The sequence below is a fragment of the Armigeres subalbatus genome, chromosome 2, assembly GCF_024139115.2.
Source record: "Armigeres subalbatus isolate Guangzhou_Male chromosome 2, GZ_Asu_2, whole genome shotgun sequence".
NCBI lineage: Eukaryota > Metazoa > Arthropoda > Insecta > Diptera > Culicidae > Armigeres > Armigeres subalbatus.
The window spans coordinates 112,786,500-112,813,926 of NC_085140.1; positions in this window are offsets into that span (position 1 = coordinate 112,786,500).

Consider the following 27,427-nt stretch of genomic DNA (forward strand, 5'->3'; position numbering starts at 1 on the left):
GTAATACGAAGAGCAGGGATTATCACGAGTGGTACAATTTTCAATAAGTTATGGCATGTAAGTTTGAGAAGATGGAGGAAGCCTACGTCAGACTGAAAAGGGAAGCCAAGCAGATCGGTCTAGTCATCAACACGTCGAAGACGAAGTACATGACAGGAAGAGGTTCATAAGAAGACAACGTGAGCCACCCACTGCGAGTTTGCATCGGTGGTGATGAAATCGAGGTGGTAGAAGAATTTGTGTACTTAGGCTCACTGGTGACTGCCGGAAATGACACCAGCAGAGAAATTCGGAGATGCATAGTGGCTGGAAATCGTACGTACTTTGGACTCCGCAAGACGCTCCGATCGAATAGAGTTCGCCGCCGTACCAAACTGACAATTTACAAAACGCTCATTAGACCGGTAGTCCTCTACGGACATGAGACCTGGACGATGCTCGTGGAGGACCAACGCGCACTGGGAGTTTTCGAAAGGAAAGTGTTGCGTACCATCTATGGTGGGGTGCAGATGGCGGACGGTACGTGGAGGAGGCGAATAAACCACGTGTTGCATGAGCTGCTGGGAGAACCATCCATCGTTCACACCGCGAAAATCGGACGACTGCGGTGGGCCGGGCACGTAGCCAAAATGTCAGACAGTAACCCGGCGAAAATGGTTCCCGACAACTAACCGACGGGCACAAGAAGGCAAGGTGCGCAGCGGGCAAGGTGGATCGTTCAGGTGGAAGACGACTTGCGGACCCTCCGTAGACTGCGTGGTTGGCGTCCGAGTTGTTGTCATGGACTGAGCCGAATGGAGAAGACTCTTATATACCGCACAGGCCACTATGGATATAAGAGTATAATAATAATAATAACTTCATGCTTTTGCTAAAATATTATTTATTTTAGTTAAAGCATACAGTCGCATTCGTCATATGTAAACAGATAGATGCGATTCTCGAACGCCGTGAATGACCAAACATTCATTTTGAAGATTGAGTTTGGGTTCAGTGTAGGTGTCGCGCATCGGAAAACATACAGGGCACAATTTCAACCCGCAGCCATGACCATTCGTTGCCCGTTCTATATTCCGGATTGAAACTGAGGCATCCAAAATGGGTATTCCAAAATGGGTATTCAAGCTGGAGGAGGCACGCGACTTACTGAGACACTACGTAGGAAGCTTGAAGAATACGAGGAGAGTATGATTCACAAGTTCTGCACGGAAATTAATCTTCAGTATGTACACTGCTGGTCAGCGAATTAATCGAATCTTTCGGTGTTTGAAACGATGGTAAAACCAGGAAATTGTAAGATTATGATCCATTTCAAATTGCGAATGCACAACAGGAAATTTATCCGAATTTTGATATTTACTCTAAGTGTAAGCAAGTTCACGATGCTCGTCAAACAAACCACTTTCTGACACACTTCTTCCTTACCTCCTTATAGAAACGGGAAGCCATGATGAGTCAACGTAAAACTCCTGTCATTACCACCGCTCTGGATTTAAATAAGCTATTTTGAAAGCTCGGATGTTACAACCTTGAGCAATGATGCGTAGATACTAATCTGCAACAAGTGAAAATGTGCAAAAATAGAACGAGAGCGCATAAGCTTAGCAAAACAAACATGTTCTGCATATATAAAGATTGTCGACAACGGAAATGGCGGTAATGAATCTCACTGTGCCCACAATAAATCGGCATCGGGATACGCTGTCATTGTTAGTGGCCGGTCGGCGCCGTCGTCGTAAACCCGTTGTTGATGATGACAATGATTAGTACGCCCGTAATGTGGGTTACTTCTGAATGAAGCTATAACCTCCCTCAATTTTTATGATTAAATAAATAAAGATATTTCAAGCTCTGGTAGGAATGAGGGCTTCAGTAACAGGAAAATCCTATGCGTGGATATTCCTCAGTTGTTGAATTATAGGACGCGCTAACAATCTTAACAGTTTAAAAGCACCAGCAAGGGTAGTCAATCATTTAGTCCAAGCTTGACTCTTTTCCAGTAATTCTTTCCAGAGGCTGAATTCCAAAATGTGTTGTATAGTGATTTCTTTGCATCTTTATCTATCCAGCGTGAAAACACTACTGAAACTCAATGTACTGCAACAGCAACAAATATTGAACACTTAGTATGTATGAGTTACTGTAGCCAGCACTCAAACTATGGAACTACAGTAAGGAACAGATTAATAAAACTTTGGAGTCCCATATAATACTGGAGGCATTAACATTATTTCCATTCCATAACTATTTTTGACACTGAAGTATAATTTATTTAAAAAAAGACAGCTACTGTATTGAAATGTGTCTTTTTCCTCTGCATTGCGCCATTATTCCCGCAAGTTCTTGTATGAAAAAATGGTGTTTATTTAGTTGAAAAGTGTATGGCGATATCGTAAAAATTTTATTCCTCAATTCATTTCGCGGCGCTATTTTGGGTTAATTTTAGCAATATGAATCATCTTCCAATTCTTATCGAGGCTCTAGGATTTTTTTAAAATAAAAACCGGCGACCCAATCTCGTACTGGAGATCAGTTTCATTCACTATAACGATTTCGTTAAAAATTATGTTTCATTTCTCGATTGTCTTTCGATGGAGAGTCGTTTCATTGAGTTCAAATTCAAAATCGCATAAATACATATTTGTAAAAGTGAAACTTCTCTAAGTCGCATTGACATCCGGAAAATAATTTAGGTTATTAAGTTGGATTGCCAAATTACGCAGCGGTCTCTATCAATAGTCCACGCCATCCATTCCCAACAACCTGCGCGACCGTCAAATACGGCAAGTGCCAAAAAATGGTCGCATCCGGCACGATTACAGAACAGACAAAGAAAGCATGACGTCCAGGGACCAGCGAAACATGTGGTCATGCGTGGCTCGTACCCACCACACACCCGGGTGATAAACAACCGGACCAGCGGCAGTCAATCATCTTATCCGTGACGCAAGAAGTCGCGAAAAGAAAGCATTTCTTTCTGTTGTTCTAAGGCGATGCGCGCTGATGTGCCGCAAACAACGGGCGTGAGTCACAAGCCGTCGCAGTTTGAAGGGGGTTGTGAGCTGAAATGCGAACGAGGAAATCATTGGAATTTTTAATTTTCATTATTAATTTTCTTATACAAATAAGAAAAACATGAATAAATCCGTTTAGAATGTAAAACATTTTGAAACAGTGTCCTCAATTTGGAAAAAATCGATTAAACTTGAATGAAGCATATTATTCCTCCATTTCCTTCCTACGCAGTAAGAGGAGGTGTGAACAAATATGTTGGGCGTTGTGTTGTGATCAATTGTAGACATAAATATGAGCGTGGGTTTCAAGCAAAAATGGGTTATGGCTTCCTGTGTAATGGCCACTCATAGGTTTCGGCAAAATGTAAAAATGATCAATGTCTTTTTTTATAAATTCGTACAAATTTTAACCCGAATCCATAGTCAAATGAAAAGGACAATCTAATAACAAATGAAAGTGTTTTTAAGACTCTTATTAAGTGAATTTTAACGCATAAAGAAAGTTCATCGTTTCGAATACAAGTAGTCATTCCTGGATACTGAAGTCAAAAAGACTGATTCCTGCAGCTTAAATCACATAATACGCTCTATGACTCATGTCTCAGAAAGTCTCAAGTTCTATATTTGGAGGTTTAACAAATAACACCCGACAGACGTAGTTTCAAGACTCAAATTCCATGAATCTATACGCAAAGTTGAATTTCCACCGCTGAAATCTTTCGACTACAGTACTTTGTATAATTCACGCATACAACTGGCCCCAAGGATAATGTCTAATGTCTCTAGATTTATGGATATAGTCTTATAGCTTAAATATCTTAATCCATGTTCATATAGTTCAGGTTTCGGAAATTTTTTTTATGTTATTCAATGATATTAACTTCAATGCATGTTTAAATGTGAATTAAAATAATGTTTCCAAATTCTACAAATTTATAAAAAATGAATAGAGCCGAGAAATTATTTTATTGAATAAAGAATTGAAAAAAAAGCAAAATTCTAAATATTCAAAATGTGAAATTGATGAAATCGTGAATTAAACATTTCCATTGCCAAAATGTGTTTAGATCAATTAGGCGATCTTGACGATTGGCGATACAAATCGGCGATTCCACAACATCAAAAGAAGTCATCGAGTTGCTCCCAGTATTTGCTGGGGATACTGCACGCATAATGTCCATTGGCTCAAGAACCACGGCTAAGGTTCTAAGACTCAAATTTAATTTATTTATTTATTTATTTTATTTAGTTTCATCTGACAAAAAATGTCTTAATGAAATATGGATAAGGAAAAGCTTCTTTGAGGAAACAATGTGCTGCACTGAAAGAGGCATAAAACCCCATATCTTTTAACAAACGTTACAAAAACTGATTCGACATATTCACAACAGATTAAAACAACAAATACAATATAAACATAATAATCGTCTTAGTGTTAAAACAAAATAAACACATCTTTAGATTCATCGTCCAGTACTCCATCAGGTGTAGACTGATTCCGTTGCGTAACATACGCACCAGACGTAGTCGGAAGGCGTTGGGCGACTAGTTGAAGTCGAAAGCACTATAGTACTCATTGAAACGTAATGACATGTACCGAACAGGATCGTGCAGTCCGTAATTAGCAACAGGTGGTGGAAGGTAAAGGATGTTTCTGGTTCGTAGTGGTCGTTCTGGTGCATACATTTGAAGAGCAGCAAGCATTTCAGGAGAATCGATTTCACCTACAAGAATTTTCGCGACAAAAACAGCTTGAGCTATCGATCTTCTACGCTCCAGAGTGTCTAATCCCAGTAGCTGACATCGGTGTTCAAAGAGCGGTAGGTTAACAGCGTCGTTCCAAGGAAGATGACGCAAGGCGTAGCGAACAAATTTCTTTTGTGCAGTTTCCAGGTCTAGTAATCCAAACTCTCTGATACGGGCTCCAAATAACTGATCTAAATTCGACAATCGATCGAACTAGTGAGCAATACAGTGCGTTCAGGCAAAAAGGGTCCCGAAATTCATCGGCGATCTTAAAGATGAATCCCAATTTTTTATTAGCTTTAGTAACAACATCCGAATAATGCGTTTTGAATGTAAGAGTTGAATCTAGCATAATTCCAAGATCCCGTACGGTATCAACACGTTGCAGTGTTAGATAGTTAATTGTGTAATCGAAATGAATTGGGTTTTGCTTTCGGTGGTATCAAATTGCATTTTTGGATACTCGCTGAAATCGTTTATGAACTGCTGTAGCTGCAGGCAATCGGCATGGTATCTGATAACAGCAAATATCTTGACATCGTCAGCATAGAATACCCTGTATCCAGATGGAAGGACGAATCCAACGTCGTTCACTTGGGCTCCTAGCTCCATGTTACGCAGGCACAACGATACAAATGGAACGAGATTAGTTGAGATCGACCTTTTAGGGTAGAATCCATGTTGATCAGATGATATATACGATTTACAGGCAGCAAACAGTGCGTTATTCACCATTATTTCGAAAAAAATTGCGCAAGCGCACAAAGATGTAATCCCTCTGTAGTTTTCCGCGTCTTGCTTGTGGCCTTTTTTAAACACAGGGAACATGAAAGAAAATTTCCAGCGTTCAGGAAATGTACTCTGACGCAGGGAGACTGACTCGTATTAATTCTCCTTCTTATTCAATGGCTCTGCATTCCAACTGGAATTTGGCCTGCTTTTCAACTTAGTATTTTATTAGCATTTCCTCAGTTATTAATTGAAAGCTTTTCTGTGCCCACCATTGCATGAGTACCAATGGGTCAAATGAGAATGGGTCACTGTTTCAAGTACTTAGAATGCCAGTAGAATAGATTGAATGTATCTGAGGGCAAGAAGACTAAAATATAAGAGACCTTTTTGAACGATTTTGCTATGCTCCTCCAGACTGTCGGTGAGAGCTATGACCCATTCTCTCCCCCCAGACCCATTGTCACCCCCGATGGTGGTATGTATCTTGTGTGGCAAGTACAATTGATACACTATGCCCAGGGAGTGGGAAATGCTTCCAACCCGAAAACATCATAGACCGGACCGAGAATCGAACTCACCATCTCCGGATTGACAATCCTACGCCTTTGCTCGCAAGGATATTGGAGACCCCATATTTATTAGACCTAACAAATTTGTAGAATATTTGCAACACAACGATTCTCTAGATAAATTTCCAATGCTAAAATCCCATGATTTATATTAAGGGGTTAATATACTCTGCATGGGTTTTAGCCTATACAAATTTCACCCAAATCACTAATATGAATTAGTATGTGATAAACTTGGAACATGATAAAATCCACTAGCAGCAAAATTCAGACTGATTTGGTTGGCTCGTGTTTAAAATTGATCGATCGTGTTCAAAATTGAGGAGCAGACAAATCCTGGGAGTGTTAAAATCAGAGGACATCCCTAGTTACATCGATGGATTTATTGTGGTTTCAAAGCATACTTGATTAGGGCAGCAGGGACTATGTCCAAGGGCTTGACAATCCCTCCCCAGGCCATCTGCGACTTGTGGCGCCTGCCTAGGATGTGGTGGGGTTTGACAGTGGGCCCTGTTAAACCTCTATAAAAAGCTGCATGTATCCGCAAGTAGGCTCCGCCAAAGCGACCGTGTGCCGCTCAAAGCGGACAAGCCCAAGTCCTGGTGTTAGGTGAGACGCTAAACAGCCCTGACACGACGGTCCTCCGGCGAAACAGGAGGTTTGCGCAGGCCCAATAAGCCGCCTGGAAAACCAATAATTACGAACAAATAAAGGATCACGATTGGAAGCTTGGAACATGGAACTGCAAGTCGCTAGGTTTCGCAGGTTGCGACAGGATGATCTACGATGAATTACATCCCCGCAACTTCGACGTCGTGGCGCTGCAGGAGATTTGCTGGACAGGACAGAAAGTGTGGAAAAGAGGGCATCGGGCGGCTACCTTCTACCAAAGCAGTGGCACCACCAACGAGCTGGGAACCGGCTTCATAGTGCTGGGAAAGATGCGCCAACGCGTGATTTGGTGGCAGCCAATCAACGCAAGGTGCAAGCTGAGGATTAAAGGCCGTTTCTTCAACTATAGCATCATCAACGTGCACTGCCCACACGAAGGGAGACCCGACGACGAGAAAGAAGCGTTCTACGCACAGCTGGAGCAGACATACGATGGATGCCCACTGCGGGACGTCAAAATCGTCATCGGTGACATGAACGCGCAGGTAGGCAGGGAGGAAATGTATAGACCGGTCATCGGACCGGATAGTCTGCACACCGTATCGAATGACAACGGCCAACGATGCATAAACTTCGCAGCCTCCCGCGGAATGGTAGTCCGAAGCACCTTCTTTCCGCGCAAAAATATCCACAAGGCCACATGGAGATCACCTAACCAAGAAACGGAAAACCAAATCGACCACGTTCTAATCGACGGTAAATTCTTCTCCGACATCACGAACGTCCGCACTTACCGCAGTGCGAATATTGAATCCGACTACTACCTCGTTGCAGTATGCCTGCGCTCAAAACTCTCGACGGTGTACAACACGCGTCGAAGTCGGACGTCGCGGCTTAATTTTGGGCGGCTACAAGACGGTAGACTAGCCCAAGAATACGCGCAGCATCTGGAAGTGGCACTCCCAACGGAAGAGCAGCTAGGCGCAGCGTCTCTTGAAGATGGCTGGAGAGATATTCGATCCGCCATTGGTAGCACCGCAACCGCTGCACTTGGCACGGTGCCCCCGGATCAGAGGACATAAACGGGAAACTTCTTACGAACGAGCGTGAGGTGATCCAAAGGTGGCGGCAGCACTACGAAGAGCACCTGAATGGCGATGTGGCAGACGAAGATGGCGGTATGGTGATGGACCTGGGGGAACGCGCGCAGGACATAATTCTACCGGATGCGGATCTCCAAGAAATCCAGGAGGAGATTGGCCGGCTGAAGAACAACAAAGCCCCTGGAGTTGACCAACTACCAGGAGAGCTATTTAAACACGGTGGTGAGGCACTGGATAGAGCGCTGCACTGGGTCATTACCAAGATTTGGGAGGAGGAATTTTTGCCGCAGGAGTGGATGGAAGGTGTCGTGTGTCCCATCTACAAAAAGGGCGATAAGCTGGATTGTAGCAACTACCGCGCAATCACATTGCTGAACACCGCCTACAAGGTACTCTCCCATGGGCGGTTTTATGGGCGAACGCTCCACCACGGACCAGGTGTTCGCCATTCGCCAAGTACTGCAGAAGTGCCGCGAATACAACGTGCCCACACATCATCTATTCATCGACTTCAAAGCCGCATATGATACAATCGATCGGGACCAGCTATGGCAGCTAATGCACGAAAACGGATTTCCGGATAAACTGACACGGTTGATCAAAGCGACGATGGATCGGGTGATGCGCGTAGTTCGAGTTTCAGGGGCATTCTCGAGTCCCTTCGAAACCCGCAGAGGGTTACGGCAAGGTGATGGTCTTTCGTTTCTGCTATTCAACATCGCTTTGGAAGGGGTAATACGAAGACCAGGGATTGACACGAGTGGTACAATTTTCAATAAGTCCGTCCAGCTATTTGGCTTCGCCGACGACATAGATATTATGGCACGTAACTTTGAGAAGATGGAGGAAGCCTACATCAGACTGAAGAGGGAAGCCAAGCGGATCGGACGAAGTACATGATAGGAAGAGGTTCAAGAGAAGACAATGTGAGCCACCCACCGCGAGTTGGCATCGGTGGTGACGAAATCCAGGTGGTAGAAGATTTTGTGTACTTGGGCTCACTGGTGACTACCGAAAATGATACCAGCAGACAAATTCGGAGACGTATAGTGGCTGAAAGTCGTACATACTTTGGACTCCGCAAGACGCTCCGATCGAATAGAGTTCGCCGCCGTACCAAACTGACAATCTACAAAACGCTCATTAGACCGGTAGTCCTCTACGGACACGAGACCTGGACGATGCTCATGGAGGACCAACGGGCACTCGGAGTTTTCGAAAGGAAAGTGCTGCGTACCATGTATGGTGTGGTGCAGATGGCGAACGGTACGTGGAGGAGGCGAATGAACCACGAGTTGCATCAGCTGTTGGGAGAACCATTCATCGTTCACACTGCGAAAATCGGACGACTGCGGTGGGCCGGGCACGTAACCAGAATGTCGGACAATAACCCGGTGAAAATGGTTCTCGAAAACGAACCTACGGGCACAAGAAGGCGAGGTGCGCAGCGGGCGAGGTGGATCGATCAGGTGGAAGATGACTTGCGGACCCTCTCCGTGACTGGCGACGTGTAGCCATGGACCGAGCCGAATGGAGAAGACTCTTATATACCGCACAGGCCACTTCGGCCTTAGTCTGAATAAATAATAAATAATTCCAATTACGGATTTCGTATTTTATTCAGATGCTTATTTATTTATTTATTAGCTGGCTTATTTATTATTTGTTTTGTTTTGTTATTTATCCATAATTATTTATTTCTTTTACTATTTATTGACATGCTTTATTTATTTATTTTCTAAATATTGAGATAGATTATTTATTATTTTTATATTAATTTATAAAACTATTTATTGAAATGCTTTATTTACATTTATATCAAAAACTTATTTACAAGAAATAAAAAAAAATGGAAAGCATGTGTCCGGTTAGGATTGTGAAAGCTTTGCATATACAATCGGAAAATTAAATTTAATTGTTTGTCTTGACACCTTCTTGCTATTAATTCAAATTTGGTTAGGTTGTAAGAAACTTATCGTTGCTTCGAAAATTCATGTTTTGGGATGAAAAATGGCTTTCAGAAGTTCCTAAAAGCCATGATGCAAAAGATAAGAGGTAATTCTGTGATAGCAATCGCTCTCTTATATTTTGAAGTTTGGTCCGGAGAGTGAAGGAAAGATGGGGCCAGTTTCGTCGGTTATACAAACGAATCAATAAGCTCCTCGAGTTCAAAAGTGTTTAACAGCTAAAGCGTCACAAACATTTTTAACAGTAGAAACGTTTTATAAACACGGATCAAAGTAGAGCACACCACAACGGCTGGCAAAAGGCACCATTGTGAAAATTTAGTGCCAGCAGACACAGCTAAGCTTGCTTTGATCAAAACGTACCTACTAATGGACAAACGCACTTCGCAACAAGCCTTTATCAGAACCCGAAAACAATATGACAAGAATCATTTCCATTGCATGCTCTGATATTTCCGAAAACACGATGTTATTATGATATGGAAATGCTAATATGTATTAAATATTATATATTAACTACTATCTACTACTATTTTACTATCTTTGCTAATATTATCTTCCAAACTTGGACGTACATGTTCATGATAGAATGAGAGGCGAAAGTATAGAATTGATAGTTCCGTTAGGATACGGCAGACATGAAGAATGTTTTTATAGAAGTCGAATTGAAAGCGAGCGGAGGGCAATATTTGTGATGGCACATATCACACGACCTTCCTTCTGCCAAGCTCCCGTATGAAGGGGGAGGGAAGAATATCAGTGTGGAAGCTGATATATCTCCACTGGCAAAAGGAAGGTGGTTTGACTTGCTCATATGCCATCGCGTGCGGAAGGATTTTCTATCGACGAGTACTGTCTCCAAATTTCTAATATGACATCAGCATTTAGGATTTTTATTGCACAGTTCTGTTTTCTCATTGCGTCATCGATGTTTGTTTGTAATCATAGTTAGATTCTCGAATATAAATACGGTATAATAACGGTATGAAAAGTTTGCAACAAAAATGTCTTCTTTTTTGTTTCTGACAAAAAAATTCGGATCTTTGTCATTACTATTTCCGACAAAAACAAAGCTTTGTCGTTGATAATCTTTTGTCGCTTGTTTAGCAAGCGCATTTCAGAAAAATTGATTCCCTGGAGGCGGATGAATGTTGTCATCAGAGAAAAAGAATCACAAAAATTAACCACGGCAAAGAAATAGCCAACGAAATATGAAATAATTAAAAAAAATTCGAGCTAATTTTTATTTTGAATATGGTTGATTGAAAAGATTGAAATTTAATAAACATAAAAAATAGCACCTTTTCCGGAATCAATTCTAGAAAAACATTTATTATCTTGAACAATCAAATAAATATATGTACAATGTAGATAAAAAATAATCAGAAGTCTACTCCAGTGCTCCAAATTATTTTCAAAAACATATAATTTTGAATTTTTTAAAACTTTTTAGAAAATTGTATCCCATATCTCGCTGTGGAATTTTTTTTTCGTGATTCCACTTTTTCTTTGTTTTACATTTCTCCTAGCGTATTACTTCGAGCGAGTGATAAAAAATAACTGCAGTTAGTAGGGTAAGACGGTATAATATGCCCCCCCCCCCCCCCCTAAGGCTATACCTATGATAATTTTTCACTTTTCAGCGCAATTTATACAAACTTTGTGTTATTTGGTAGTCCAAGAAGTCGCAAATGCATTTCCCGTGAGTAGTCATATAAAAATATTACAATAATAAAGCTTTTATGAAAAGTCGTGAAAAATGGATTTCAAAAAGTGCCTGAGTAATACGCCCACTGTTGCCGCTGGCAGCACTGCCAATGCTTCGTAATATAATGAATTATGAAATGCATTCAAATGTCACGAGTGACAGCAACCAATTTAAAAGAAAAGATAAATAAGGAAAAGAAGATATAATTTCATGGATATCGTGGGTCGGAATAGTTACAGTCTATTTGTAATCCAATTTACCTAAACTTTAAAATGTACGTAAGTGACTAATTTAAAACAAACGTGGATTGTTTAATATAATAGAAGTTATACTATTTACGAAAGTGTAAATATTACTGCAACTTTGTCGAATGAAATGAAATCAGATAATAAATTGTAACGAGCATGTCGTTTCATGATTTATTGTTCAATATATGTTACTCGTAATATTCGTAATTAGGATTTAATAAATCAATTTAATAATTTGCTAAATATGTTGAACCAGCCTAGAGCAGAAATTCAAAATTCACTACATTAGCGTTCATTCTGTTCATGAGCGGCACTCTCAAGAAGCGCAAAACAAAATTAATTATGTGAGTTCCTACTGACGTTGTGAGCGGCCGTGGGAATTGATTGCCCCTAAAAATGATTAAATCTGCCGGGTGGCTTGTAGCACATGCTATCGCCCGCGTGCATCGACCCGTTGAGAATCCTTTCAGGTTGCAATGACCTTTGGCGTTTTCTTTCCACCCAAGATTTTGGGGCCGAACAGCGAGATGGATGATTGAAGCTGTTCGTGGAAAGAGACGCAAACATGCGCGAATATGATTATTTAGAGCGCGAGAGTAATTTTTGGAATCACGAAATTAACTTCGTGATGTCCGGTGATGCAATTTGCAATTTGGCGGTTATTCTGAGGATTCCCAAGTTGATCAAGTTCACTTCGAACTGATCCGTGAAAGAGGCAGGAGTGGCCCAAAGTTCTCGCGCCGTGGTGTCTTGTAATAGGTAGTGACATGAAAGACAATCAATTAGTTGAACTTAATTAAATTTAAATCCCTTTCCCTAGTTGTAGCTATCAGTAATTGTGTGTGCGATTGTTAATAGGCGGTGTGTTATCGTGTGTGGCTATGGTCCAGTAAAGGTAATTTGTGCTATTTTGTGCTTTTGTGAACGGTCTAAAATAACACGTTGGTCGTGTAACGAATTATTTAAAGGTTCTTGCCAAGCCGTTAATCCGTCCGTGGCACCACAATCGAACTCCCAGTGGCCATTTCTGACCCCACCATCAGGCTCAGAAGTTCTCCCGGGGCACGCCGGAAGAGGGACGCTTCCGTTTCTACGCTCCCTAGGCAGGACGAATCAGCAATCGCAACCGTATTTCCATTCCCCTAGTGACGACTAGGAGAACCTCGACGCACGTGTCGCGTCGCGCGCAAAGAAAGTAAGTTATTCCGATGTTCGAGTGAACCGACCGCCAACCAGCAGCAGAAAGGCAATCCGCCTACCCCCGGCGGCAATAGAGCTTCGTCGTCGTACGAGAGCGCAGCAGCGAGTTCACCGCCACCCCCTTTCCGTTCATCCGGCATCGTCATCATCGTCACCGAAGAAGGTCTGTGAGTACCCACCCAACCCATTGAACATTCATGCGCATGACAAGTTAATTCACGCCGCAACATAGCATACGTTGCGTGGCGTGCACGGCCGTTTTTATAAGACCGTGAATTGAAATTCCGTGAATCGAAAACCCATTGCGTTCGCCGAGGCGAACGAGAGATTCGAAATAGCACGTCATTAGAATGCACACCTAGCCAAAGCACACACGATAGGTAGACAGGGACCATAGAGCATGGGAAAGGTTCAGAGAGTATAGGAAGAGCGAAGAGAGAAATGAACACTAGTGTAGGATAATTGTTATGAATAAAGCTTGTATGTGACTGGATAAAAGCTCATTTGTTCCGTGCGTATGCAGAAACATTTCAGTCGTAGAGTATGAGAAATGAGGAAGCGGACGGATAGATCCACGCAATAAATGTTGGTCCCAATTAAGTGAAATGAGTTGAGTGTTTTTCATGTCACACGTGTCCCATTTGTAGTTTTTTGTTGTAGAAATTGTTTTACTGGGGAGGTTGGCTCCGAAACCAACCGGGCAACTTTTTAGTCGGACACGGGTCGGTTCGATTGGGATTTTCGGGATACTTGCCGGTGATGATAAAACCCCCTCTACATAATTCATCACTGGCCGCTGTAATCTTGTTCTAGATGATTATATTTATAAACCGCATTAGTAGCGTACCTTTTCAAGAACAGTTTCAGTCAGCCATCTTACTTCCCGGACAAAATTCATAAACTGAGCCTTCTTCCCCTGAAAGGTCTCAACGGTCGGGCAACCCAAATATTGGTGGATGGTCTCCCTCGGGAGTGGCGCTTAAGCCATCTCACTTTAAAGCCGGGAAGGTCAGTAAGGCTGACGGTTATAAAATTGAAACCTTTTGCAGTTTAACGCTGCACCGCATGTGCTGCTAACAACCCGGTGTCGCGTTGTATTTTACCGCCTGCTCTCCGCCAACACCCACCTTAACCAAAGACGTTTCATAGCCCTTCATTAGTATTTTATCAATCCCACAATCAAAAGGTTACAAATCCTTATGTGGTTGACACTAAAAACCAACATAAGTCTAGAAATCAAAGGCCTTGGCCAAGTTGGGTGCATTATACCGTCTTACCATTTAATGGTCAGAAGTGGTGTAACCGACAAATGGTTAAAAAATTGTTTAATTTAGTAGAGAGAAAAACAATACAAATATTTAGCGATTTTCACCGCCTTGTTGTGGTTTTTGGAGCGGGTGAAGGTTTTAGAACCCTATTACTCCCTATTACAAGGTGGGCGTTATGACAGAACCAGATTCGTTAATAGTAGCGGTAACCGTGGTGTGACAGAACGTCAGCGGAAAGAAAAGCGGATATGCCTTTCCAAGGTTCACCCGGAAAGTGGGGCAGAATGAAAGGGAGCGAACCTCGGGGATGGGAACAGAAAAAATGTGTAGGGACTTGGATCTCAATCGCCGAACGAGAAAGATCGAAAGTATTAAAACTAATCTTGATCGGAATTTCGATTGATCGCTGTATTTCGGCACATCGACAAGTTGCTAGCCGTAGGGAGTTATTCCCCCAAGAAGGCCTAAAGTGGATTTTTGGTGAGATTTCGTGATCCGGAACCCTTGGACCCAACGCAACCACGCCGAGGTAGAGTGAACTACGTAAGTCGGTATTGTGTTCTTCTCGTGCCTCTCTCTATCGCGGAGTTGCCGCCGCACAGCCGTCCCCACCACCGAAGCGAAGCCATCTTGGAGTCAGTTCCACTCTGCCGCTCTAACGGGTGCAACAACCACTCGCGGTTTGACCGTCGTGAGTCCGTCACCAGCAAAGCGAAGCCATCTTACTTTTTGCGCTACCACGCCACTCCAGCGTGGTCGTCGGGAAACTGTATTTTTCCCGTATATTCTCGACCGCTGTTACGCCACCGAACGTTTGCTTGGTCAAGCCGAAGCCATTGAAAGCCCCGCCGCCAAGCTGTTCGATCGCCCGATACTGGTAAGCTGTACCGTCTTCATCACCTGTTCGCTGTGCACCGTGCCGCCGTCCCCGCCACCGTTTTGCCCGCTCCGTACCCGTCCATGAACCACCCCGCTGCCCTCGTTAAACGCTCGGCAGCTCGCATCCCCGCAGTGACGACTGCGACCATTCTTGTTCGACACGAGCTTCTGTAAAACACTGCAAGTGAGGAAATTAAAATGCTCTAAAACTAACCCCCAATCCACGACCCTGGGATACGATTCCTCTTCTTTTTTTTGTGAGCTTGTGAAAGTCTGGTCGTGAGAGCCAGTGAAGCGATCCTGTGAAATGATCACGTGAAGCAGTATGGAATTCATTATCGTATCCAACCGACAATCAATAGCAACAGTAACGGCCGCAACGATTCGGCGAGCTCACCCAATAACCACCCCCTTTCTTTAGTCTTTAAATAAAACGAGAAAAAGTAATAATATATTAATTTCATCAAAATTTGTATGGCCCTCCGAACCATAGTTGTCCATTAAGTCTTAAGTTTAAAAATCTGTTATTGAATCAAAAGTCTTGTTTAAATTGCAACAAAGACAGTTGATATGGCATATTTTATTAACTGCGAGCCATCCAATCGAACAATAAGCTGTCCATACGTCCAACAAAGCACTTGACTATATATAAACAACTCTCGTCCATCTTGAATTCTGGTAGCTGATTGGTTTGGCGAGAGACCATCTGTAACCTGTGAGAACTATGGAGAGATGCCCATCTGAATTTGCAGTGGTGGATATGATGGCGAGATAACGAGATGCTGATAAGAGCGTGTTCACATTCTTATTATTCCCTACTCATGTCCATTTCCACAGTTGCAATAATCGGTCTGATAATTTCTATATCGTTACTTTAGCCAGTTAATCACCATACAGCAACGCAAACGCAGGCACGCCGGTACTGGCCACCGTTCGGCCAAATTGGTTAAACTGTTTATGATGTGTAGTCTATGAGAAATAAGATATTAGCGTTAGGATGAATAAAATGTATAGATCCGGAATATATCGTTTAAGTTAAATAAAGTAGTGTTGTTATTTTGTAACCGCGAGTGTGAAGTAAATCGATCTGGAAAGGAAGAATTGTGCTCATGGGAGAAATAGTTGTACTGGGAAGCACCCCTGTTTTCGAAAGTGTCTTTAGGAACCATCCCACAAGATAGCATAGGAGGCATTTCCCTGATTTTAAGACACAAGCCTTATAAATACCATCAAAAAGCAGAATATTTCATCCGGGATTGTTGGAACTATGGAGAAGCGTGCCGATTATGTCAATTGGTTGTCTCAACGTCTCAAGTTAATTCCTCAAGACATATACTGCTGCTAACCGCAAGTCTGTTCATGGCATCCATATACAAATGCGGTTTACGGGAGAATAGCTATCCAAATGTTTAGGTACAAACTTTTGAAACAAGTTCAAGTTCCCAGGCCCAAGTACAAGCTCACGCCCTTAACCTAAGCTTAAATCGGCTGTATTCCAATGGAGTCCTCTAATTCCAGTCCTCAAGACATGAATCCGAAAGCCCAAATTCCAGAATAAAGATTCAACTGTAAAGTCCCAAGACTCAAGCCCCAAATCTGAAGTATCAGAATCATTGACTCAGTATTCATTTCGGAAGTCTACAGCACAAAAGTTTATTCCATGTCCCATATTCCATCCAGTATCATGAGTTTAGATTCCACATTTTTTTTTCGTTTTGACACTGAGCGTATTGCTATTTGTTTGGATTTTTTTTATAATTATCATTTTTCATCCTTGATAGTTCTGTTTCTGGTTCTAACATTTGAATTATGATTTCAAACTTTATGTCTCCGATTTACTTCCGTAAATAAAACGAACTTAATGAAGACCACATCTAAAACTGCCACAAATCAAATCGCCAACTCGAGTGCCAAATATTTTATATAATAAAAATCCACAACCGCAATAAATCACTCCACCGCCCGGATTAAATTTTATTCCATTGAAACTGACAACTGCTCTCGCCACGTAATGAAGCGCAGCTTCTGTGCTCTACCGTGTGACTGCGAGAAGTGTTGAAGGTTCTTCGATTCAAAACCCGTCACTTAATATCTCATTATTAATTTACTTTCCGCTTTGATTTTAATTGAAACCATACGGCCCAAGAGAGGTGGCCACATTCCTGCTGAACGAGAGCAAACGTCCGTCCGCCCACGCGGTGTGTGGTAAGTTTTCACCAGGGAATCAAATAAAATGTCTATTTTTCACCTGAGTACATTATTTCAATGTCCCCTGAGAGGACTGTGATCGTGGCTCCAGGGAGAACGAGAGATGAGCGGCTTGAATTAGAGACTATCAATTAATCATTCCGAACAAGAAATATTTCGTATTTTTAAACCATCCGTTTGTAAATCCTACTTTTGAGTCACGGGGTGTGGAGCATATATTGTAGACAGGCGCCACTCGCATTCCAAGCCGAACATAGCACATGATCCGGCACGCTGAAGATTTTTCACACACAATTACTGCAATAAAAATAACAATAATGTCTCTATTACATTTAATTCCACTACTTTATTGTACCTTTGACAGCTACGTATTTCGACCTCAACAGTAAGGCCGTCTTCAGTGTCTAGTACTTGGCTCGACTTTACGAGACACTGTATACGGCCTTACTGTTGAGGTCGAAATACGTAGCTGTCAAAGGTACAATAAAGTAGTGGAATACAATGGAATAGTTCAAACTCGTTTTATGACAAGTAAATACATTCCACTGAAAGCTTAAAATAATTTTCGTCCATAACATCCAAATTGAACGATTAGTTCCACCACATTTAGGAAAACTGGTTTTCTACAATTGATTGTAAAGTAAATTTCAGAACATTTTTATCGCATTATCGTTAATTCTTCGCGATTAATGTTATAAAAAAAGCATTGCATTGAAAGCACTGATAAGAACTGCACATTGTAGGATCATTCATTAATCAATAATCTCATTTTGCTGCTAGCGAGCACTTGAATATTTATCTTCGATTCTGGAAATGACTTCAGCATTCACTGGTTTTCATTATTTTTTCTTACTCTTCTCACAACCAATAGACAAAAATGCAACACGCGCCTGCCACTTCCAACGCAAGTCATGGCTTCGCGGGGTGATAAATGATGTTAGGGGACCGTATTTTCAGTTGCTATCGCGTTCGCATTCTCGAGGAGCTGCAGCTCGTGCCCCACGATGGGTGGAATGCACTTTCGATGGGTTTCTGGCTGCGGAGTCAGCGCCATATTTTCGGCCGGACGACGTCTGACGTTGATGTTTACTTTATCTGAATGTTATTTTCGCGTGGAAAACAGATTGGGGCGCACATAATAGCGACAGGAGAGCACAATGAAATGCAAGCAACAGATGTCAAGAGGTGTCGTAATCCGAAGTGATGATTGTTTGACGGGTCTGTTTTGAAATGAATCTGCTGCAAATATTTGAAAGCGATATTTGCAAGGTGGCATCCACATGCATTGCTTTACGTAGAAAAGGTTAAATTAGGAAAAGTGTCATGTATTATTGCACTTCAGTAAAGCAGAATGTAATGAGGCCCACTCGAGAGCGATATTGACTTTGGCAAAGGTTGGACTGTGCGGCCAAATGCAATTGCTTTTCTCTTGCGCGTGTCTTGAAAGTCACCTCGCACTTCAAAACATTAAAAAGCTGTCCCTACAAACGTCAACTCATATGTGGTCGTCCTCAGTGGAAAGGGCCGCTCGACATTTTTGAAAAAGATAAACAAGCCGAAACTTCCAACTGATGCTTGACCGCATTCTTCGAATATTTACCGATCCCTTTCAGACGCACGCACGCTGAAACACGTATCACAGATGACCTCGCGTCTCCATCGCACTATTAGACGGCTGTCGACATCGGAGCGCACTATGGGATGAGTGTGGCGTAAAATAGATGAATGTTTATGGCTGGTAACCAATGAGAATAGATACTAAGGTGAGGAAGAAGACCAAATGCAAGCGTATCAATATGGATGGTACAAAGCGTAAACAAAAATCAGAAGGGTTATGTACAAGATACGACCGCCCGACGTAAACTACGTAAAATAGATTGTTATAGATAACGAGCCGAACCCCTTCACTGTCATTCGCAATGAGCGTTTGCATCAATACAAGCATAGTGAGCAAGATAGTGAGCATAGGTGAACCTTTACATGTTGTCAGATATATTTTGGTCGCTGAAGAAATAAATCGTTGAAGCGTACTGGCGAATAAAATTCAAATTAGTAGTTGCGATTGCACAAAATTTGTAGTTTTTCGGGAAAATAAATTTGAAATTGGTTCGGTGAAACGTGCGTTAAAGTTAGATCCAGAAAGAACAAAACAACGTACGGCTTGATTTATTACTTGACGGTACACAGATTATAAGATAATTCATTTGATTACCTATGTCACTGTTTTGTACATGAGCTAAGAGTGATTTAAATTTTGACTTTTTCACTCCCCTATGCTTGAACGATAACATTTACCGTTCTAATAAACCTTCTAAATTTTTAACTGATACCTGGATACCTGGTTGGCTACAGCGCAGCGTCGATACACCTATGCCTGGCATATTGTAGAGCTCCATAATCGTCGGTCTTGGGCGATGTTCCTCCAGCTTCCCCGAACGTTCAGGGCTCCCAGGTCCGATTCCACCGCGTGCAGCCAGCGTGTTCGTGGCCTTCCACGAAGTCGCCGGCCCCTATCTGGTTCTCTGTTGAATATTGTCAGATTTTCTGGATATGATACACTGCGCGGCGTTTATAGTGTTCCCAAATGGATACTTGCACAAAACTTCACGCAGCGAATGACTGTCGAAAGGTACGGCCGCGCCAAACGGTACACCGCAATGCAATTCACCCATAAGAATCAAGTAAAGTAAGTAAACGGGGTGCAAAAAGCGCGGCGGTACCTTTCCTGAAGGGTACGCCGCGTGCAATTTTGAGAAAATCAGGCAATATTGTTTTCGCTATTCTTTCCTCCGAGATTCTTCCGTATTTTATACGAATCACAATATTTTCTACTTTGTATACTTGATATAGCTCATAATTCATGCTGGTTACTTAATCCGTAAAAGGCCCTATTCGCAGCAGCAATACGTCTTTTCACTTCACGGGAAACGTCATTGTAACATGTCACAAGTGTTCCAAGGTAAACAAATTCTTCAACAACTTCAAACACATCCCCATCAAGCACAACCTTTGCACCAAGACCAACACCCCTAAGTCTTCCCCTGTCTCTACCTGGCACCATGTACTTTGCCTTGGTAGAGTTAATGGTTAAGCCTATCCTCGCCGTCTCCCTCTTCAGTGGGACAAAAGCCTCCACTACTGCTCTGCGATCGATTCCAATAATGTCGATGTTGTCCGCAAAGCCCAGGAGCATATGCGACCGTGTGATGATATTGCCGTTCCTCTGCACGCCAGATCTCCTGATAGCGTCTTCGAGTGCAATGTTGAACAATAAATTCGAAAGTGCATCACCCTGCTACAATCCGTCTAAGGTCACAAACGAGGTTGACACTTCGTTTGCAATCCAAACAGCCTTGGTTTTGAGCCAACGTGCAACACTGCATCAGTCTAATTAGTTTCGCCGGAAAACCATGTTCGGACATTATCTGCCACAGCTCATTTATCTTCACTGAATCGTAATCTAAACATCTGATCCGTCGTTGATCGGCCCTCACGAAAACCTGCCTGGTATTCACCAACGAAGGACTCCTCAAGCGTTCTCAGTCTGTTAAACAGGATACGCAACAGGATTTTGTACGCCGAGTTCAGAAGGATGATCCCTCTGCAATTGACACACTCTAGTCTGTGCCCTTTCCTATAGATTGGGCATATGAGGCCATCCAACCAGCCGGCAGGCAGTTCTTCATCCTCCCATATTTTTTGGATAATTTGGTGGATTGATTGATGCAGCTGCTCAATTCCATGTTTAAGAAGTTCGACCGGGATCTCGTCCTTCTCAGCAGCTTTACTGTTTTTCAACTCGTTTAGAGCCTTCTTAAGCTCGTCCAGCGTTGGTGATTCCACAGGTTGACCGTCGCCGACTATGTTCATCCTGCTCCTTAAAACACCTTCATTTTCACCGTTCAACAAATCTTCGAAGTGCTCCTTCCACCTGGCTGCCACCATAGTCTTGTCTGTCAGCAAATTCCCTTCTCGGTCATTGCATACGGCGGGCACTGTTGCTTTTTTTTCTGCGGTGGATTCGTTTCTCTTCTGCCCTTGCTACACTGTACCGCTCTCTGTTGGAACAGGTACGAGCCACTAGCATTCGACTCCTAGCAACATTTTTCTCGTCCGTCACTCGCTGGCACTCCTCATCAAACCAACCATTTCGTTGGCGTCGCTGTGCAGTGCCCAACACTTCCTGCGCTGTTGTAGTCACAGCTTCGTGGATATGTTCCCACAATCTGTTGACGTCGCCAGATCCGGTGGCATCTCCTATCCGCTCGTCCAGCTTCTGGTGGTACTGTTCAGCAACTCCTTCAACTGACAAGCGTTGGATATTGAAACGCATCGTTCTGTTGTTTCGTGAATTCGTGACGCTGGAGAGTCGCGCCCGAATTTTTGCAACTACAAGGTAGTGATCCGAGTCGATGTTCGGACCTCTGAAGGACCTTACATCTATAACATCCGAGAAATGTCGTCCGTCGATCAGCACGTGGTCTATCTGTGAGCAGGTGTTTCCACTCGGATATTGCAAGGTGAGTTTGTGGATATTCTTACGTGCGAAGAAGGTACTCCTCTAGCAGCAGCAAAGGTTACAAGTCGCAGACCATTATCGTTGGTAGCGGAATGAAGGCTTTGCGTACCGATGACAGGACGAAAGAAACTTTCCCTTACGATCTGCGCATTTGCATCACCCATGACAATCATTACATCGTGTGTTGAGCACTCTCCGTAGGCCTTATAAAGGCTTTCATAGAACTCATCCTTCACGTCATTAGGCTTATCGTTCGTTGGGGCATAGATGCTGATCAGACTATAGTTTAAGAATTTGTCCTTCATTCTCAACACGCAAATGCGGTCGCTTATCGGCTTCCACCGGATAACACGCTCCATTTGCTTCCCGATCACCATGAAGCCAACTCCACGTTTTGCCGCTATAATAGATGTGGTACTTGAATTAAGTGTTCGCTATGGGATCCGCACCGCCCGGAATTCACGTTCTCCAGTTCTAGACCACCGTATTTTCTGGATTGCTGCCACACTCACGCTGACCTTCTGCAGCTCACGAGTCAGGAGCTCAACACGTGCGGGTTCATTCAAAGTCCTTACATTCCAAGTTCCGACTTTCCAAACGTTGTCCTTTATTCGTTGCCGGGTCTGTTGCCGTTGAATCAATCCGTTTGCTCTACTTTTACCTCTCTTGGTAGCTGTAGAATTTTCGGCTACCTAGATCGCGTTGAAGGGGCTGCCTTCTTGATGCTGACACGACAGACCGACACTGACAGTTTAGTTTAGAGTCCCTCGCTGGCACTCGGACGATGATCAGCCGCCCCTAACATGGCGAACAGACGCTGTTGTGAGCCGCTGCTAACATGGAGGACAGACGCTCGATCAGATTTGCACCTCCGGAGAGGAGCGAATCTCACTTCCCTGCCAGAATACCACCATAGTTCGGTTGGTTACCCGATCTTCCATAAAGTAGCTCATATCCCGTCAAGCGCCACGAGGAGGTAGGGATAGGAGATGCTGGGTAAGAGGCTAAGGACCGCGAAATGGGGTCTATTTTATTCCTTCAAGTACGCGAAGTACCAATGGTACGTTTTACCCAGCATTTACCGTGCCGTTATCATTGATAACGTTAGTTTACATCTAAACAGATAACACTGAATCAACAATTTGACGCCACAATACACGGTTCGATGCCGCAACTCTTCATCCTCGAATGTGCCCAACGCTCGCCAAGTCGTTTTGCACCTGGTCTGCCCACCTTGCTCTCTGTGTTCCACGCCGTCTCGTACCTGCTGGATCGGAAGCGAACACCGTCTTTGCAGGGTGCTGTCCGGGATTCTCGCAACATGTCCTGCCCATCGTACCCTTCCGGCTTTTGCTACCTTCTGGATACTGGGTTCGCCGTAGAGCTGGGCGAGCTCGTGGTTCATCCTTCGCTGCCACACACCATCTTCTTGCACGCCACAAAAGATGGTCCTAAGCACGCGTCTCTCGAATACCCTGAGTGCTTGCAAGTCCTCCTCGAGCATTGTCCATGTTTCATGTCCGTAGAGGACAACCAGTCTTATTAGCGTCTTGTACATGACACATTTGGTGCGGTGGCGAATCTTTTTTGACCGCAGTTTCTTCTGGAGCCCGTAGAAGGGCCCGAATTCTACAGATAATGCGCCTTTATATTTCACGACTAGCATTGTTATCAGCCGTTAGCAAGGATCCAAGGTAGTCGAATTCCTCGACCACCTCGAGCCCCACACACGCTCCGACATGTTGTACAACTTTGAATCTGCCTCCAGGAAATTTGGTTTGGTCGGAGTTAAGTCGGACCGTCTGTGGGCAAGTTGTACTATCAAACAGTTGTAGCCGGTTTGATAACTTCCGGTTTGATAACTTCCGGTTTGATAACTTCCCATCGGAAGTTTGTTAACTTCGAAGCCGGAGCGACGGAAGATGATCTGGGATACCACTTTGAAGGCGGCATTAAGAATAGTGATCGCTCGAAAGTTCTCATACTCCAGTTTGTCGCATTTCTTATAGATGGGGCAATTAACCCTTTCCTTCCACTCCTCCGGTAGCTACTCAGTTTCCCAGATTCTGACTATCAGTTTGTGCAGGCAAGTGGCTAGCTTTTCCGGGCCCATCTGGATGACCTCAGCTCCGATACCATCCTTACCAGCTGCTTTATTGGTCTGTTGGGTAGTCTCCTTTACTTCCCTCAAGGTGGGGAATGGTTGGCTTGGACAAATTTAAGAATGTCGGAAGTATTTATAGGAGTTCAATTTTAAAATCCGTCAGGTATTTGTCGTTGGGTATGTTTGCCCAGCGCTAAGCGGAGACTCCCTGAACCAATGGCCTTAGGGTCGCCACGCTCACCTCAAGCAACTTGCGGACAGAGAACTATCGCAATCAAATGCAGGGAAAACCACAGAGCTTCACTTTGCGACACGTTATTCACTTCTGTCGCCATTTTCTCTTAAAGCTAGTTTACCTTTACTTACTCTTTAGAGCCCGTCTTCCTGGCAGCACTGCACCACTCCATTTCTTTCCTTTCTTCTGTGGCCGACGACCCGGCAGCGAGCAACTCTGTTCGCTGCGGGCTTACCGGTGGTATCGCCGGGGTGGCTTGGGGATCTTCCTCGCTCCTTGCTTCGTTGCAACTCGACCAATAAGAAGGCCGATCGACTATCGGCGGAAACAATGCAGGGTTAGGCCGACTACGGAACCAGGGAATGACGGTGGTTTTTGCTAGGGTTTTCAACCAAAAAAAGTCGGGTTGTCCTCAACGCCTTCTCTTGTTCCACACACTTTCTTCTCTACTCTTCAACTTCCAACTTTGGACCGCATCCCAGGGTCATGACCTCCTTTTCCAGGTCAGTCACCTCGTCTCATAGTATCGACCCAATTACGCCACCCCTCAATGGTTACTTAACGATTTAAGTATTATTTCAAATCTAATCACGTTTAAAACGAGTAAGGTTATGTATCACCACAAAAAAATAAGTCTGAATTGCATCCGTGAGGTAATGAATAGTGAATAGTGAGAAGTAAGAAACGAGTGGTGTGACCCGACAAGCAAAAAATGAGAAGCGAGAAGGAAGAAGTAAAAAGTGGATGAGAAGTGAGATGTGCGAAGTGAGAAGTGAGAAATAGGAAGGGAGAAATGATAAGTAAGAAAACGGTAGCGAGTAGTGAAATGTGAGATTTGGAAAGTGTGAAGTAAGGAATGATATGCGAGTAGTGAGAAGTAAAAGGTGAGCAGTGGAAAGTGGTTTTTAAAAAATGAGAAGTATATAGTGAGAAGTGAGATGTGGGAAATCAGAAGTGAGAAAGGAGAAGTGAGAAGTAATATGTTAGATGTAAGAAGTGAGAAACAAGAAGGGAGAAGTGGGAAGGCAGAAATGAGAAATTAGAAGTGAGAAGTAAGAAGTGGGGAGCGAGAAGTGAGAAGTGAGAAGTGAAAAGTGTGAAGTGAGAAATGAGATAAATATGTGAGATTTGAAAAAAGAGATAGGCCATTGTCACCCCCGATGGCTGTATTCGATTTCAGTCGAGCCATGCGCGACATGACTGTCGCACTCTATGAGCAACTGTCTTCGCAATGTCGCTGCATGCAGTGTTTCACACACTATTCCAATTTGACACGGAGCAATTTTGTAACGCTTAGAGCACCAATACCACATAACAAAAAAACTACTACTACTACTAAAAGTACTATACTTTGAGTTACATATACAATTGCGCAATGTTTAAGCGGCTGCATATCTAGTATATTTAGAGAATTTGCAGTTTGTTCACCTGATATGACCCTTGGATCCTGGAAGGACATTCACGATGGAATCCACTTATTACAACCACAATGAACAGTTTACTCCCCACCTTGCGTTCTTGTATGCACAAATCTCAATAGATGATTAACATAAATAAAATGAGCTCTGGCTGAGTAAGACTGCGGCACGATGACCAACCAAATTAAATATTTTCCTCAAGATTCCTCTGGAAATTCCTTAAGGAATTCTTTAGGGAGGTATTTAACCTTCAAAAACTCTTTTAGAAGTTCCTTTAGAATTATTTTCGAAAATGCATTCAGGTTCTCTTTTATTTGTTAATTTATTTGGAAATTCCTGCACTAAACCCAACACAAATTTCTTCAAAATCGCCTCCAAAAATTTATTTGGGAACTCCTCCAGAATTTCATTTCTTAAATAATCAAAAAAATACCGCCCGGAATTCCATCGGATATTCTTCCAGGGACTTCTTTAAAAGATTATTCGAGAAACCTCCGAGATTTCGGAAGTTTCTCCAGATTTTTTTTCGAAAGATCTTCCTGGAAATCCTTTGAAATTTATTGAAAATGAAGTTGTTTGCGATGTAGTTACTTATTGAATTTTCGAAAAAAAAATCCAAAAATAAACAACAAACACTAAAAGACTTTCGGAAAGATGAAGGCATTTTCAAAGAAATTCCTGCAGGAAGTTCCGGAAGAATTCCCGGAGAATGTTTTGAAGGAACTACTGAAAGAAGTTCTGAAAAAAATCCTTAGGATAATTTTGAATGAATTCCTTATGGATATCTAGAAGAATTCTTTCCAGCGATTCATGAAAAAATTGCCGAAACAATTTCATAAGAAAAATTTTCCGAAGAATCCTCAATGAATGGATTTTTTTTAAGGAATTCCTTGAGAAATTTCCGCAGGAATTGCTAAAAAAAAACTTTCCAAGGAATTCTTCAAGGAGTCTCCGAAGGAGAATGTAAGAATTCGTGGAACAAAATCCGAAAGCATTCCTTAAGCAATATCGGAAAACAAAAATCGTGAAGGATTTTCTGAAGAAATCCGTAATGAAAATTCTTAAGGAATTTTCGGAGAAATTTTGTAAGGAATCTCCGAAGGAATACCCAAATTCCTAATTCCTAAATAATCTCCTAAGGTTAAATAAAAAACTTTCGGAGGAATTATTTTTCTTGATTATAAATTTCTTGATTCATTTCCAAAATAATGTCTGGAGTATTTTTCGAAGGAATTCATAAATGAATGTTTGAACGATACTTTTTTGAATATTCTCAGAAATTCCAGGAATTGCACAATAAGGCTTTACAATACAGTATTAAATAATTTATCTGTAAATTATTTAATACTGTATTGTAAAAGCCTTATTGTGAAATTCCTGGAATTTCTGCGAATATTCAAAAATGTATCGTTTAAACATTCATTTATGAATTCAATACAATAAAATTAAATTTTCGTAATGTTTGAAAATACCTCACGTTTTAACTAAATAATTTGACTAAATACTATGCAGCGAGGCGACAACGCCCCAGTTCTGGGTTACAATGGCTGTGAATAAGAAAATAAGTTTCCGATTTTTTTTTTTTCGAAAAAAAAATATTTCTTTTAAAAATGTTGTCTCTGGGGGGGGGTTTATGTCCAAAACCACCCTCGTGGCTACGCCACTGACCCGACTGAATGAGGCCTTGACTTAAAGCATTCTATGGATCAGTTTAACATTTTTTGTATTCAATTAATTGCATATTATTCGGCAACTCGGCCGTACGAAAACTATTTTTTTGTTAAATATCTTGGCTGTGCATATGCACAGCACATGTTTCGACAAATTGATATGAAATTTGCGAAAAAGAATCCACGTGTCTTGGAGGGACTCGAACCCTCAACCTCCTACTCTCTAG